Source organism: Perognathus longimembris, chromosome 5, assembly GCF_023159225.1.
Source record: "Perognathus longimembris pacificus isolate PPM17 chromosome 5, ASM2315922v1, whole genome shotgun sequence".
Lineage (NCBI taxonomy): Eukaryota > Metazoa > Chordata > Mammalia > Rodentia > Heteromyidae > Perognathus > Perognathus longimembris.
The window spans coordinates 42,825,767-42,839,519 of NC_063165.1; positions in this window are offsets into that span (position 1 = coordinate 42,825,767).

A 13,753-nucleotide genomic window follows, 5' to 3' on the forward strand; every position below is an offset into this window, starting at 1 on the left:
TATTTAAAGAGAGTGATATATAGTCTCCATATAGCTTATCTGACTTTCTCTCTTGCCATACATCATGCGTTTATCTGTTTATACTCATGTATGTACATAGACATCTGTTTAAATATGCATATACTTAATGCAAAAAAGGCTCATGCTGTGCATATTGTTTTGTAAATTGCTTTCAATATTCAACACAAAATGCAGAATCTTTTCAAGATGATAAATGCCCATTTACAACAATGTGCTTTAATAGTTGCACTTTTTAGCATATGTTTCCAAGGAATTTACTTGACTAGATCCAAAAAAAGGGGGAGGGAATTAGGTCTTAAGACCTGAGTATTTAATGGCTATTGGTACAGCTTGTCATCTTAGAGACAGAAGATTTTAAAATTTATGATTGTTCTTGCCACCTCCGAGTGGCTGTGAAGCCTTAGTGAAAGAAAATTGTACAAGGGCTGGGAATATGGCCTAGTGGCAAGAGTGCTTGCCCCATATACATGAGGCCCTGGGTTTGATTCCTCAGCACCACATATACAGAAAAATGGCCAGAAGTGGCGCTGTGGCTCAAGTGGCAGAGTGCTAGCCTTGAGGAAAAAAGAAGCCAGGGACAGTGCTCAGGCCCTGAGTTCACGGCCCAGGACTGGCAAAAAAAAAAAAAAAAGAAAGAAAATTGTACAAGACAATACACATGTACCAAAGTACTGTCCCATATTTTGAGCCATAGGGAATTGTTATATAGGAATTCAATCATGAGAAACAGAGAAGCTACATTTTGAGAGGTTGGATAGCTGAGTCTTTATTAGAAGGCTGGCAACTGCAGGTGGACTCCTGTTCCATAGACCTGCAACCCCAAAAGTAGCTTGCAAAAACCTTTTGATTGGCTTGGAGACTCAAGCCCAACAAAAGCAAATTATCTAGGGGAAGACTCAAGGGAGAGCATTCTCTGGGGCTAAACAGAATGATATGTCTGCATTTTAAAGAATGACCTATCTCACCTCTAGGCTTTTCGGAGCTTATTGAAAAGCCCAAACCACCCAGCAAGGCACAAGGATGGCTGTGAAATGTTACTTAGACCCAGTATTCTTTTTTTTTTTTCAAATTTTTATTATCAAATTTATGTACAGAGAGGTTACAGTTTCATATGTTAGGCATTGGATACATTTCTTGTACTGTTTGTTACCTTGTCCCTCATACCCCTTTCCCTTTCCCCCCATGGGGTGTTCAATTCACTTACACCAAACAGTTTTGCAAGTATTGCTTTTGTAGTTGTTTGTCTTTTTTTTACCCTGTGTCTCTCGATTTTGGTATTCCCTTTCAATTTCCTACTTCTAATACCAGTATAGACGGTTTCCAATATACTCAGATAAGATTACAGAGATAGTGTAGGTACAACCACAGGAAGGTGATACAAGAACATCATCAATAATAGAAGCTACAGATACACATGGGACGTTGAAAGTAGTTACAACTGTGATATAACAATTGTTTCCATAACATGGAGTTCATTTCACTGAGCATCATCTTATGTGTTCATAAGGGTATAGCTATTGGGCTCTTGTGATCCTCTGCTATGACTTGCCTAAACCTGTACTAATTATTCCCAATAAGGAAGACCATAGAGTCCATGTTGCTTTGGGTCTGGCTCACTTCACTTAGTATAATTTTTTCCAAGTCCTTCCATTTCCTTACAAATGGGGCAATGTCATTCTTTCTGATAGAGGCATAAAATTCCATTGTGTATATGTACCACATTTTCCTGATCCATTCGTCTACTGAGGGGCATCTGGGTTGGTTCCAGATTCTAGCTATGACAAATTGCGCTGCGATGAACATTGTTGTGCTGGTGGCTTTACTGTAATTTTGTTTGTGGTCTTTTGGATAGATACCCAAAAGTGGGGCTGCTGAGACCCAGTATTCTTATTTCAGACTGTTATGAAAACCCAGGAATGAAAAGACAATACATAAAGCACTCTGTTTTTTAGTCTATTGACACATCATCTTCATCTCTCTCAAATCTGTATGAGTGGACATGGGACTTAATGACTTCTCTAGGCTTAGGAACTGAGGACTGATTGGAATATACAGATCCCATTGTACCATAATGCAGAATAAAGCAGTCATGAACAAAAAGCAGCCTATCTTTACTCAAAAGATCATGAGAACTGGGGCTTTTGCTCAAGGATAGAGTACTTCTAGTGTGCAAGAGGTCCTAGGTTCAATTTCCAGCACTGCCTAACTAATTAGTAGCCAGGCTAAATGAAATGTTGCTTTTCTTTTTTATGCATCATTTGACATTAATCTTGATTTTAAAATATTGCACTTAAATACCAGCTTGATTACTACTTTTTCTTGTATAACCCTAAATTTTGAGCTTTGATGTTGCTAGGTTCATTTCAGGTATGGGCTCATTCTTGGGGGACTGTTGGTTAGTTGTCTGATTCTCTGAGTTCTGGCAAGCTGGTGTTCTTATAAAAGGAACAAATCAAGCCCTGTCTAGTCCCCTCGGCTCCTGGCTCGAGGTATAACCACTTGCTTGCTCCCATCATTGCTGCCAGTGTTCGGAGTGGATGCACCCATGCCACAGAACCTGACCATATCATTTGTACCACCAGTATTCAAAATGGTGAACTAAATAAATCCCTACTTCAAAGAGACCTGTCTCAAGTGTCCTGTGATAGGGATGAAAAGATGACTACTACATCGAAAATACACTCAGTATTTTCTGATGGTTAGTAGGCAGCTGTGATGATGTAAGTCTTAATGATACTCAGGAACAATAAGGCTTGAGGATGAGGATGTGAGGATGTATCAATAAATGTCTGACATCTCCTGAAATTTAACAAGGTAGCTAAGAATTTTTCCTGTTTTCCACAGGTGCTGCTACGGAATAGATTTAGGTCCTCTCACAAGTCATATGCTGAAATCTATTGACCAATAACATTTGAAATTGTTATTTGAAATGGCCTGATATAGCCAGCATTCCTCAGCACTGCATCTGTCTTTGAGAATACTGTGGTAAAATGGGACTCAGTCACCTAAAAATTATGTTTCTGAAGAAACTTATTAAAGAGGGCCTCATTTACCTGCCAGTTGGAGTATTAGAAAGTATGTGGGGAATAAATATTCAAGGATTAACTCACCATGGGTGCAAATCTATGTTTAAACTGCATTTGAGAAAATGTGGTTTTCCTTTTTACACTTAAGACTATATATATTTTTTTTTTAATTTTCAGGACCTTGTTTTCTACTGCTTGAGCCACACCTCCAGCCCCTAGCATTCTTGCCCAATCAATGTCTTTCCACTTTCTTCTGGTAATAGAGGTGTTCTTTCCTATTCCATTTAAACTAATGGAGTTGACTTACATTCAAATAGAACAGATTCAAGAATTAGGTCCCACAAAATGGATGATTCACATTTCCTGGCCCAGTGATTGGCTCCTGCATGGGGATATGACCTAATTTATGACTGCCTCTGGAATTTCTGCCAGAGATGGCAAGAAACAGAAAAGAAGTTTCATCCTGGTAGGATTTCTTATTCCTTCTTCTTTCACCTGCTCCTCCTTTCTCTTGGAGACAATACCTCACTTTGTAGTCCCAAGATTGCCTCAAACTCACTAGGGGTAGTTAGGCTGATCTTGATCCTTCCCCAGTCTCCTGAGTGCTGGGCTTATAAATGTGTGCCACCATTCTCAGCTCTGCTAGGATTTCTAAACATGTGAATGTTAATCTATAGATGGTAATTGTTTGCTCACCCTGTGGAAAAAATAGCCAAGAAATATGAAGGAAGAAAAACTGGTGATATTGTTTAATGCTATAGATCTAATAATATCTAAAGCAAGTATATTGTTTTGTTTTGTTTTGTGTTTTGCTGGTCCTAGGGCTTGAACTCTGGGCCTGAGCTCTTTCCTTGAGCTTCTTTTGCTCAAGGTGAGCACTTTACCACTTGCGAGCCACAGCACCACTTCTGGCTTTATCTCTGAGTAATCCACTGGAGATAAGATTCTTGTGGACTTTTTCTGCCAGGGATGGTTCTGAACTCAGATCTCAACATCCTGAATAGCAAGAATTACAGGTGTGAGCCACTAGCCCTCAACAAGTTTAGTATTGAACTTTTCAGATATATCTATTAATAATTGTTTTTGTTTAAGCTTGCTTGAGTTGTATTTCTGCAACACACAACTTAAAAGACTGTTGGCTTATTATAAGCCTCTCTAGGCTTGATCCAATCCTAGTAGCCCCCACACTTAAGTCGTCTCAGGGTGATGATCTTATAGTGCTCGTTTCTTGGATCCTGAATGCGTTCATTGTTATTTGTGGCACAAACAGAATGATGTGTTGTAAAGTGTATAATTGATAGCTTTCCCCACCCCCATAGGACAGTAAGATATGTTCAACATTTAATCCACAAATGGAAAGTGCTGAAGAAAAGGTCTGTAAAGGAAGGAATACATGATATTATAGAGTCTAGGTCAGAACTGAATCAAGTATAACCAACAACACTTTTCTATCTACAAATCTGGTCCAAAGTTGCAAAGCACATTTTGTGCTGAGAAGTACATGATATTGGATCTATTCTTGAAATTATAGGTATTTCATTCAAAAACCTAAACTTACTTTACATCAGAAGAACATATGGTATGAAAGTAATTATACATTTTAATGAACATGAATCCTTTCCTCTTAGCAAGCTATGTTGAGCAAATATTTTGAAATATTTACTCTGGTTATAGTACTGTTGTGACACAATAGAGTGGGTGTTTAACAAGTTGGAAATGAGTATATTTTTGTTGCCTACAGGCCACAACTATATATATATATATATATGTATGTACATATATATATACACACAGAGATATACAATATATGCACAGAAAGGTAGAAACATTTGCATACATAAGCAATGTACTTACATGGATGTGACTGTATATGCTTTTTGCATGTCTACAATAAATTGAAAATTTACATATAATAATTGGATAAGCTCTAGAAAGAGAAATAAGAAATACAGAATTTAAAACAAAGTAAAATTTAAAACACCAAAGCCTTACATTCAAAGTATCGACACATAAACAAATGTCACTTATGCTATTTCTTAAAATAGGGATTATTAGTTACCAGTAAGGCCTGTCCTGGAAAGGGGCATTGTTGTGTTTTTGAACAGGCGAGGTGATGTTGTATTTTCTCTTTTGCTTGCATCTGCAGTTGTCTTAATGAGCTCTCTGTAGGGACTACTGCATCATGATGGGTCTAGGTCCTCATCTGCTACTTTATTATTTTTTTTTCATCTGCTACTTTAGAGCTATGACCTGAGCAATTCAGATAGGCTTACTTTTCTTATTTATATGTGGTCAATTTTTGTTTTATTACTCTACAGGAGATCAGAAGGTACCACAAGTTCAAGACAGCATCATTCCATCCTACATTCTATCCTATTAAACTTTTGTTCTGCCTCAGATAGACACAGGAGATAACAAGGAAATAAGGCATGGAACAAAAAGGAGATTGTAATGGTTTGTGTAGAGGAATAACAGTGTAGAGAAGCAAGTAAAGGTGTACCTAAACTATGTAGCCAATATGAAAGGCTTCCTGGAAGAGCAAAGTATATGTTTAGTTTCAAACGATATGCATGAGTTTCTCAGGTGTAGAAATAGTAAAGGCCCATCTCAAAAGGCCTTAATATGTAAAAGAGGCCAATTTGATTTGAAATGGCAGAAAGTCTATATGTCCGGAGCTGAGGGTTGAGGGGATGCTTGGCTTTGTACACAGAGAAGATTAGGAAAAGTATGTGAAGTATGATAAGAATTTAGACCAATTAAGGTCTTTGGACTAGTACATAGCCAGTGATATTTAAGGCCTCCCTAGTAGGATACATCTGAAACAATTTAAGGGATCTGTAAATGGATCAAAAATCATTATGAAGAGAATTTAGGCATGAGTAGTAATGGCAGGACCTGCAGCTTTCTCATCAAAACAAAACAGGTTATCTTTCTTTCATACAACAATTTTCAGATATTTATATATCTTGAACAAATACATATGCTATTTCCTTCTTTAAAAGTCAGGTACCTTGAAGGTCTACTGCTGTATCTTGTTACTTCATGGATTACAACCGAAGCATATTCATAATTATATTTCTGTGGTAACTGAGTTTAAATATGCATTTGTATTATGATGTACATGTATTTGTACTACTGTACCTTATTTGCACGTTTAAAGTAATATTCAGAGAAGGATATCTATCCTTTTTCAATGATAAAGGAATCAGTGGTTTTAAAAGGTTAAGAGCATTGTATTGGAGATATCTTTAGAGACTGTATTGTGATTTGGATGAAAAAGGTCTTGCGAAACTGCAGGGTACAAAGGAGTTGTGAAGATGACGACTTTATTCAAAAGACTGCAGTCATTGTTTAGGTGAGAGCTGTTGGAAACTGAATAGAGGCTTTGAAAATGGGAGTTAAGAAGTAGAAGGTTGTGTGCAGATGTGGGGAAGAGAAGCAGAGGCAATGGAAACAGCAGGAACCCAGCCTGAAGTGGTCTAGCCTGTCCTAGGAAACAAAAGTAAAGCGGAGAGGGTGGAAGCTGCTGAGTGGTGGGAGGTGGGGGCAATGTGAGCCTTTCAGGGTAGGAAGAACTAGGTGTGCTGGACACTGGTGGCTCAGGCTTGTAATCCTAGCTACTTAAGAGACTGAGTTCTAAGGAACACATTTCCGAGCCAGCCTGGGAAGGAAGTCCCTGAAAGTCTTATTTCCAATTAACCATTAAACAGCTAGATATGGGGCTGTGGCACAAATGGAAGAGTGCCAGCCTTTTGTGAAAATGTGAAAGAGTAGCACATCTAGTCCCTGAACTAAAACCTCAGTACCAGTGTGAGCACTGTATGAAGTGTGCACATATACACACATGCATACATATGCACACCAATGAGACAGACAGAGAGAGAGAGAGAGAGAGAGAGAGAGAGAGAGAGAGGGGAAGGGGAAGCCATTGTAGCCTTGACAAGGAGATAAGAAAGGGAGGGCACTTAAGAATTTTAAGGTGGTGAGACAATGCCATTTGATTTTTTGCGTAAAGAGAAATGTTATTATATAAAGAAAGGATTGACAGAATAATAGAGTGAAAGTGGTGGGCCAACTGCCAGATGTTGGTTGGTGTCTTTAATGGGAAGCACAGGGGTACCTAAAGTATAATGGTTCATTTTCAGAGTCTATTTGATTAAGCTACAGTGTGCAGATAATTGTTCAAACATTATTCTAGATGCTGGTCTGAGTGAGATGGAAACTAACATTGTGTAAACTAACTCTGTAAACAGATTGCCTTCCTTCATGGTTTCCATGAGGCTTATCTCCTGCAGTTTGGCTTTCTGAGTTGTAGTTTTGTGGTATTGTGATGTCTAAGAGTGGATCTTAGAGAAAGCTCATTGAGGGGCCTGCCCTTGGAAGGTTCTGTACAGTCTAAGGATCCCAGATAGTTCTTGAAAGAGTGACTGGCCTTTCCTCTTTTCATGCTTCCTGTCTTACCTTGCTATCTCTCCCTTTCACATGAGTGCTTGCCATATGCCATTCATGCTGAGGTCTTCACCACAAGTAACAGGCACCAAAGGTGTTTGCTTGGCTACGCATGGATGTCCTCTAGGAAAATGCATTTTTTTTTCCTGCAATATGGCCAGGCTGAGAAATTTTCAAGTCTTTAAGTTCTGCTTCTCATTTAATTATAAATTGTGTCTATATCAAACATTTAATTGGTGATGACTGCTAGGAAAAGATTTTTGAGGTCTTAAATGTAGAAAAAAGGTCTGAGTTATTGCTGTAAAAGTTGATAGGCAGTGATAGATATATAACATTTAAATTGATCTTGAGATAGTTGAGTAGGGAGTGCTCCAACAGACATTTCTGGTTCGGAAGAAGGAAAACTCAGAAGCAGTAATCAGAAATGAAAAAAATATATATGATGAAAGCATAAAACTTTTGAGAAAGATTTTTAAGAAATAGTGGTCAATTTTATCAAAACTAAAATATAATTTACTGGTTTATAGTTTCAAAAAAAGCTACAAAAATGCAGAAAACATGATTTATGAAAGAAAAACTGGCAAAGTGACTATCATCAGGATCTAAACTTCTGATCCATGAAAGATGCTTAAAGGAAAATCCTCAGGCTGAGAAAAAATATTACACACACCCATATATTATATGTGTTACATACACACATATCATGTATTTATTTTTGTATACTATTCTAAATATGTCCATACATGAAAGATTTTATACACAATCAATAAAAGATTATTTAATACTAGGAAGATTTTTTAAATAACTAAGCCAGATGGCAGTAGTTCATATCTATAATCTTAGCTACTCAGGAGGCTGAGATCTGAAGATCATAATTTGAAGACAGCTCAAGAAGACAAATTTGCTAGACTCATCTCAAATTAACCAGCAAAAAAATTCGAACTCACAGTGTGATTCAAATGGCAGAGTACCAGTTTCAAGCAAAAAAATCCAAGGGAGTGCACAAGACTCTGAATTGAAGCCTCAGTAGCAGCACAAAAACAAACTGAAAAAATAAGAAAGCTAAAAATTTTACAACATATTTCACACAAATTTTCAACTTGTTTCAATTGTTTCTAAGTAACAATTTATTTTAGGAAAAATAATATGACACAAGACATTACATTAGATATATAAATATTCAAAATGAGTTCAAGATATATACATGTATGCATAACATGTATATTATATGTACATATTGTGTGGTATTCATATACAATATATGAGATATTATATAAACATATATCCTATATATAATTTAATAATTTGTATATCCTATATATAATATACAAGGATATATTATTTATAAAATAGGTATCCTATATATGTGTATCCTATATAAAATACATAGGATGATATATAAATATAATTTTGTATGTTTTATAATATATTCAATATATAATATGTATTGTATTATAATATACACAAATTGATGGAGTAATGCAAATGGGGTCTATAGACCCCATTTCCCTACTCTCCATACTATCGTTATCCTATTACTTAAGGAGTCCCAACCATCACTTCTTCCACAAATCTTTCTCAGAAACATTGGAGAGCAACTATTTTTTTCATGCTCTGCAGATTCAGAATCGACACCATTTTTTTCCCATTGCTCGAGTCTCAAAAATCTTAGGTGTTAGCTTCTTATTGCTTCAATAAATGCCTGAAACAATCAACCTAAAAAGAGATGAGATTTCTCTTAGCTCATAGTCTCAGAAATTTCAGTTTATGATTAGCCAACCCCAGGAGTGTTGGGCTTGTTATGAGGAAGATTGTTAGGTAAGGGGCAAATGGTAGAGCAAAGCCCCTGACCTCATGACAACTGAAAAGCAAAGATAAGGAGGAAAGGGACTGAGATTCAAATATCCTTCAATGACCTAACCCAATGACCTAACTTCATTCCTGTATGCCTCATCTCCCAAGAATTTCACATCATTTCCTCATAGCAGCTCACTCTGGTGAGCAATCCTTACATAGGAGCCTTTGGGACATTCACTAGATAAACTACTATTTCTCCAATGTAGTATAAAAATAATGATCCAGGTTTATCACTACGTTATAATGCACTTGCTTAATTTATGTAAATATAATTCTATCTGGTGTCTTTGTCTCTTGACTGTTAAATCTTCCTTAACATGGGTTAGCCTTTCACTGAGAACATTCAGAGTTGGACAAAGTAATAGGAAGCTGACTCATGTATCAACAGCAACATTTTTGGATTATTTCTAACTCAGTGTTAATTATTTCACACATTACACAAATGAAAGAAAGACTTAATTTCCCATTGATAAGAGAAAGCCAATACTGTTCACTAAAGGGGGAAAAAGAATATGTTTTGCTTTGTAAGATCATGTTGAAAGGGACTAGAGATTATATACAGAATATTATTAATATTTTATATTTATTCTTTTTATTAGCATATATTCTTTCTTTCATTTGTTTCTAGTAAGTTAAGTTGGCTTACTTACCAGGCAAAAGTTTTTTTAAAATTCTTTCATTTCTGTAAGGAGATAAAATAAGGGAGCAACTGATGAAAAATCTTTCTTTTTTTATTTTTTCTTTTGTCAGTTGTGGGCTTTGAACTCGCTCTGGGCACTGTATTTGAGCCTTTTCACTCAAGGCTAGTGTGATACCACTTTGAGCCACAGCTACTGTCCTGCCTTTCTGGTGGTTACTTGGAGATAAGGGATTGACAAACTTTCCTGCCCAGCCTGGCTTTGAAACATGATCCTTAGATCTTGGCCTCCTGAGTAGCTAGGATTACAGGCGTGAGCCACCTGCGCCCAGCTGAAGTATCATTTTCATAGTTACGTTTTCCTTTCCTATGATTCCAACTTCAGCCCCACTCTATGGGAAACAAACACGTTTTCTTTTCCTCTCTTTGCCATCGCCAAGTTGCGCTAAAGCTACCAGTTGTGGAAAGAATCTTGGCTGTACTTTTTGGTGTTAACTGATAAGAAAGTGTAGGCAAATAGAAGGTTCTTGGTTGCAACAGGCAATGTTTCTCTCACTCAGCTCCACTCTTCGGGGATGTGCTTATGTAGTGGATCTCTAGAAATTATGGAGGAAGAGTCTGTCAGAACTTGGCAAGGGATACATCGGGCGAAAGGGAGAGGAAATGGCTGTGAGGTTAAAAGTCTGAGAACTTAGAAGGATGCCAGTGACAAGAAAGATTGATGAGAATGTGTGATTGCAGAAATATTTGACATTAGAAAAACAGTTTGGCAGTTTGCCTCTTTAAGTCCCATTTATTACTACTAGAATGAATTGATTTCTGCATGGCAAATATTGACTCATCTTTCAAAGCCCCTGCTAAAATGTCACCACTGTGGAGAAGCCTTTCAGACACTCCCCAGGCATTAAGTTGGCTCCCCAGGGCCTACAGAGTACACAAGGCATACATTCTTCATACTACCATGATAATATTTCCCATGCTGTAATTTGCTGTTTGTCTATTCTCTCCCTTTGACCAATGGATCCATGGGGTGAAAAGAACAGTGCTTTTGAATTGACCTGATTGTATTTCTGGTTCTGTCACTATAGCACAATAACTTTAGAAATAAGGAGGTTACAGGTAAAATGAAGTACAATAGCAATTGTGTAGGATTGTGGCAGGGATGAAATCAGAAGCACACTCAAGAGCTTGGCCCTTGGTAGCACTTAGTTCTTGTGCCTCTTTTTCTGTATCTTGTCAAGATGGTGTGTTTAATCAAGGCACTGTATATTCAACAAATGCTCTTTAGTGTATGAATTAGTCACATATCCCCCTTAGTTCCATGAAATCATTTCTTGTTACCTTCACTGTATGGTCTTTCTTTGGCCATCTCCTATATTATGCTGTGTGCTACTCGCAGGCAATGGATAGCATATACATTGCACCAGCAGAACATTCTTACCATTCAATTTTGTGTGATTCTGACACATGGTAGGGTATTTCTCTTTGAAGTTTGTGTAGAATTATGAAGCTTGTTGTAGGTATTACATTGTAAGTAGCAGTGATTTCCTCACTTGAATATGTAGGTACCCATATGAGACTGTTAAATTCTTATTCCATTTCTCAATGTAGCTGGCAGAAATGAGTGTGTTAGTTGGTCAGTGTGGTTTCAGCAAAGTTCTCATTCCCCACCCATATTCTAGAAGGACAAGTTAAATAGTTTTTTTAAAATTAGCTGGGCATGGTGGCACATGCTTGTAATCCCAACACTGAAGGCAGAGATAGAAGGATCACAAGTTCAAGGTCCACCTAGGTTATATAATAGCATCCCCCCCAAATAAATAAATAAATAAATAAATAAATAAATAAATAAATAAATAAATAAATAAATAGTTGAATGCCTAGTTAACTAGTTCAAGTCACTGCAGGAAGATATGAAATCACCAAGGGAAAATATTTCTCACTTTTCTGACTCCACCAGTGGCACCATTTCCAACTTGCTTAGTTGGGGTTTGAGTTGGTTATGAAAAACATAAATGGTCTGAATATCAAAAGTGAGTTGTTAGTGTTTTCTGAAGGTAATGAAAGAGATAGAAAGCAGGCACATTGCCAGGCTAGGGTATTGCTTCTTATACACCAACTGATGTAACAGGTCCTGACAGTGCATGGGCCATTAATGAAGGTTTCAAGCCGGTCACATGCATGTGAAGGCTTAAAAGCCTTATTCCCAAAGGACCATTAGGGAGAAGACTAGGTCTGCTGCAACATCTGTGTCTGTTGGGCAACTTTGGTTGATTAACACTGAAAATGCCATCACTGGCCACTGACCTGACTGATGGAGTCCGGGCATTGCTCAACAGTAATATAGAAAGAAGAGGGTTTCCATAAAAGTAGAATACATGTGAAAGAGGAATATATAATAATAAAACTATAAGAAATATTAAGTTAGCAACTTGTTTATTTATGTACTTTGCCACATATAGATTTCATCTAAGGGAACCCTACATAAATTCAGGCAGTCAGTGCAAGAAACCAGATTCCAACTAGAATTCATAGATTGGAAATACCTTGCCTTTTACCACTATACTATTTATTCTCTTGTGCCCTTTGAGGTAATAGTGCTTTTGAGGTTATGGTGCTTAAAAGAACTGGCTCAGAAAGAAGGTTGGGAAGAAAATTTGAGTTTTCTTTGTGGTGAGAGGCATTTTATTTCCTATCTGCCCATTTTGCTCTGAAATCACCTCCATACCTCTGAGCATTTCATTATTCAGCTTCCTTCTCCATTGACAGACAAATGTACGAGGTTTAATGGAGTCCCTTGGCTTTTTCCCTTTGAAATATTTATGGTCTTTAGCAGCTTCTTTCATGCTTGCCTCCTCTTCCATTAGGGAAGAAACCATGGAAGGGCTAGAGGCAAGGAGCCAGCACAGCAGATAGAGGTGGAGATGTTTACTCTCAGATGGATGGGGGTGTTCATTCCCCATGGAGTAGGTCTACTTTCCCTAGATCTGGAAGAAATGGAGTGTGGAAAGGGCACATTCTGGGAAAAGGGGATTTCATCCTGTCATTTCTCAGCCTGTGTCTGTCTGTTCCATTAGATAAGAGGCTAACCAGGCTCAAACGAATAATAAGAAATGGCCTCCATGGAAAGGCTTGGTAAAAGGTCAGGCAATGAGAACACAGCATCAACTAACTTCACATTTCTCAAAATAGCACCTTCTCATGGCCTCCTTTGAGGTCCTGATCCACTTTCAGAGCATTCATTTGCCTCCTTTCTAGACTCCCATCTAGCTGTCCCTTCTAGGTCATAGCTGGACTGTAATCACTAACAGTCATAGTGTACCTCCAGTGACTTGAATACTGGTTTACTAAAATGAAAACATGCATACTATATGCATACATGTATGATATATATTTCCATATATGACAATAGATACTCATATATAAATGGCATAGCATTTGCATACAAAGCATGTACATATTCTCTTACACTTTAAATGACTTCTGTGTTTTATACTACCAGAAAACAATGTAAATGTTATATGAATAGTACACTGTATTGTTTAGAGAACAATAACAAGAATCAAAGGCTTATTCCTTATTAATACTGATACAATTTTTAAAAGTATTTTTTATCTTATTTGGGATCTATCCACAGATGATTCAACTAACAACATTCACTTACCAACTTCTTACCCAGAATGAATTACTTTCTAGTACAGTCTGCATCACTGAGTAAGTAAATGTATTGAGTACTTACTATACTTTTTTTTTTTTTTGGCAT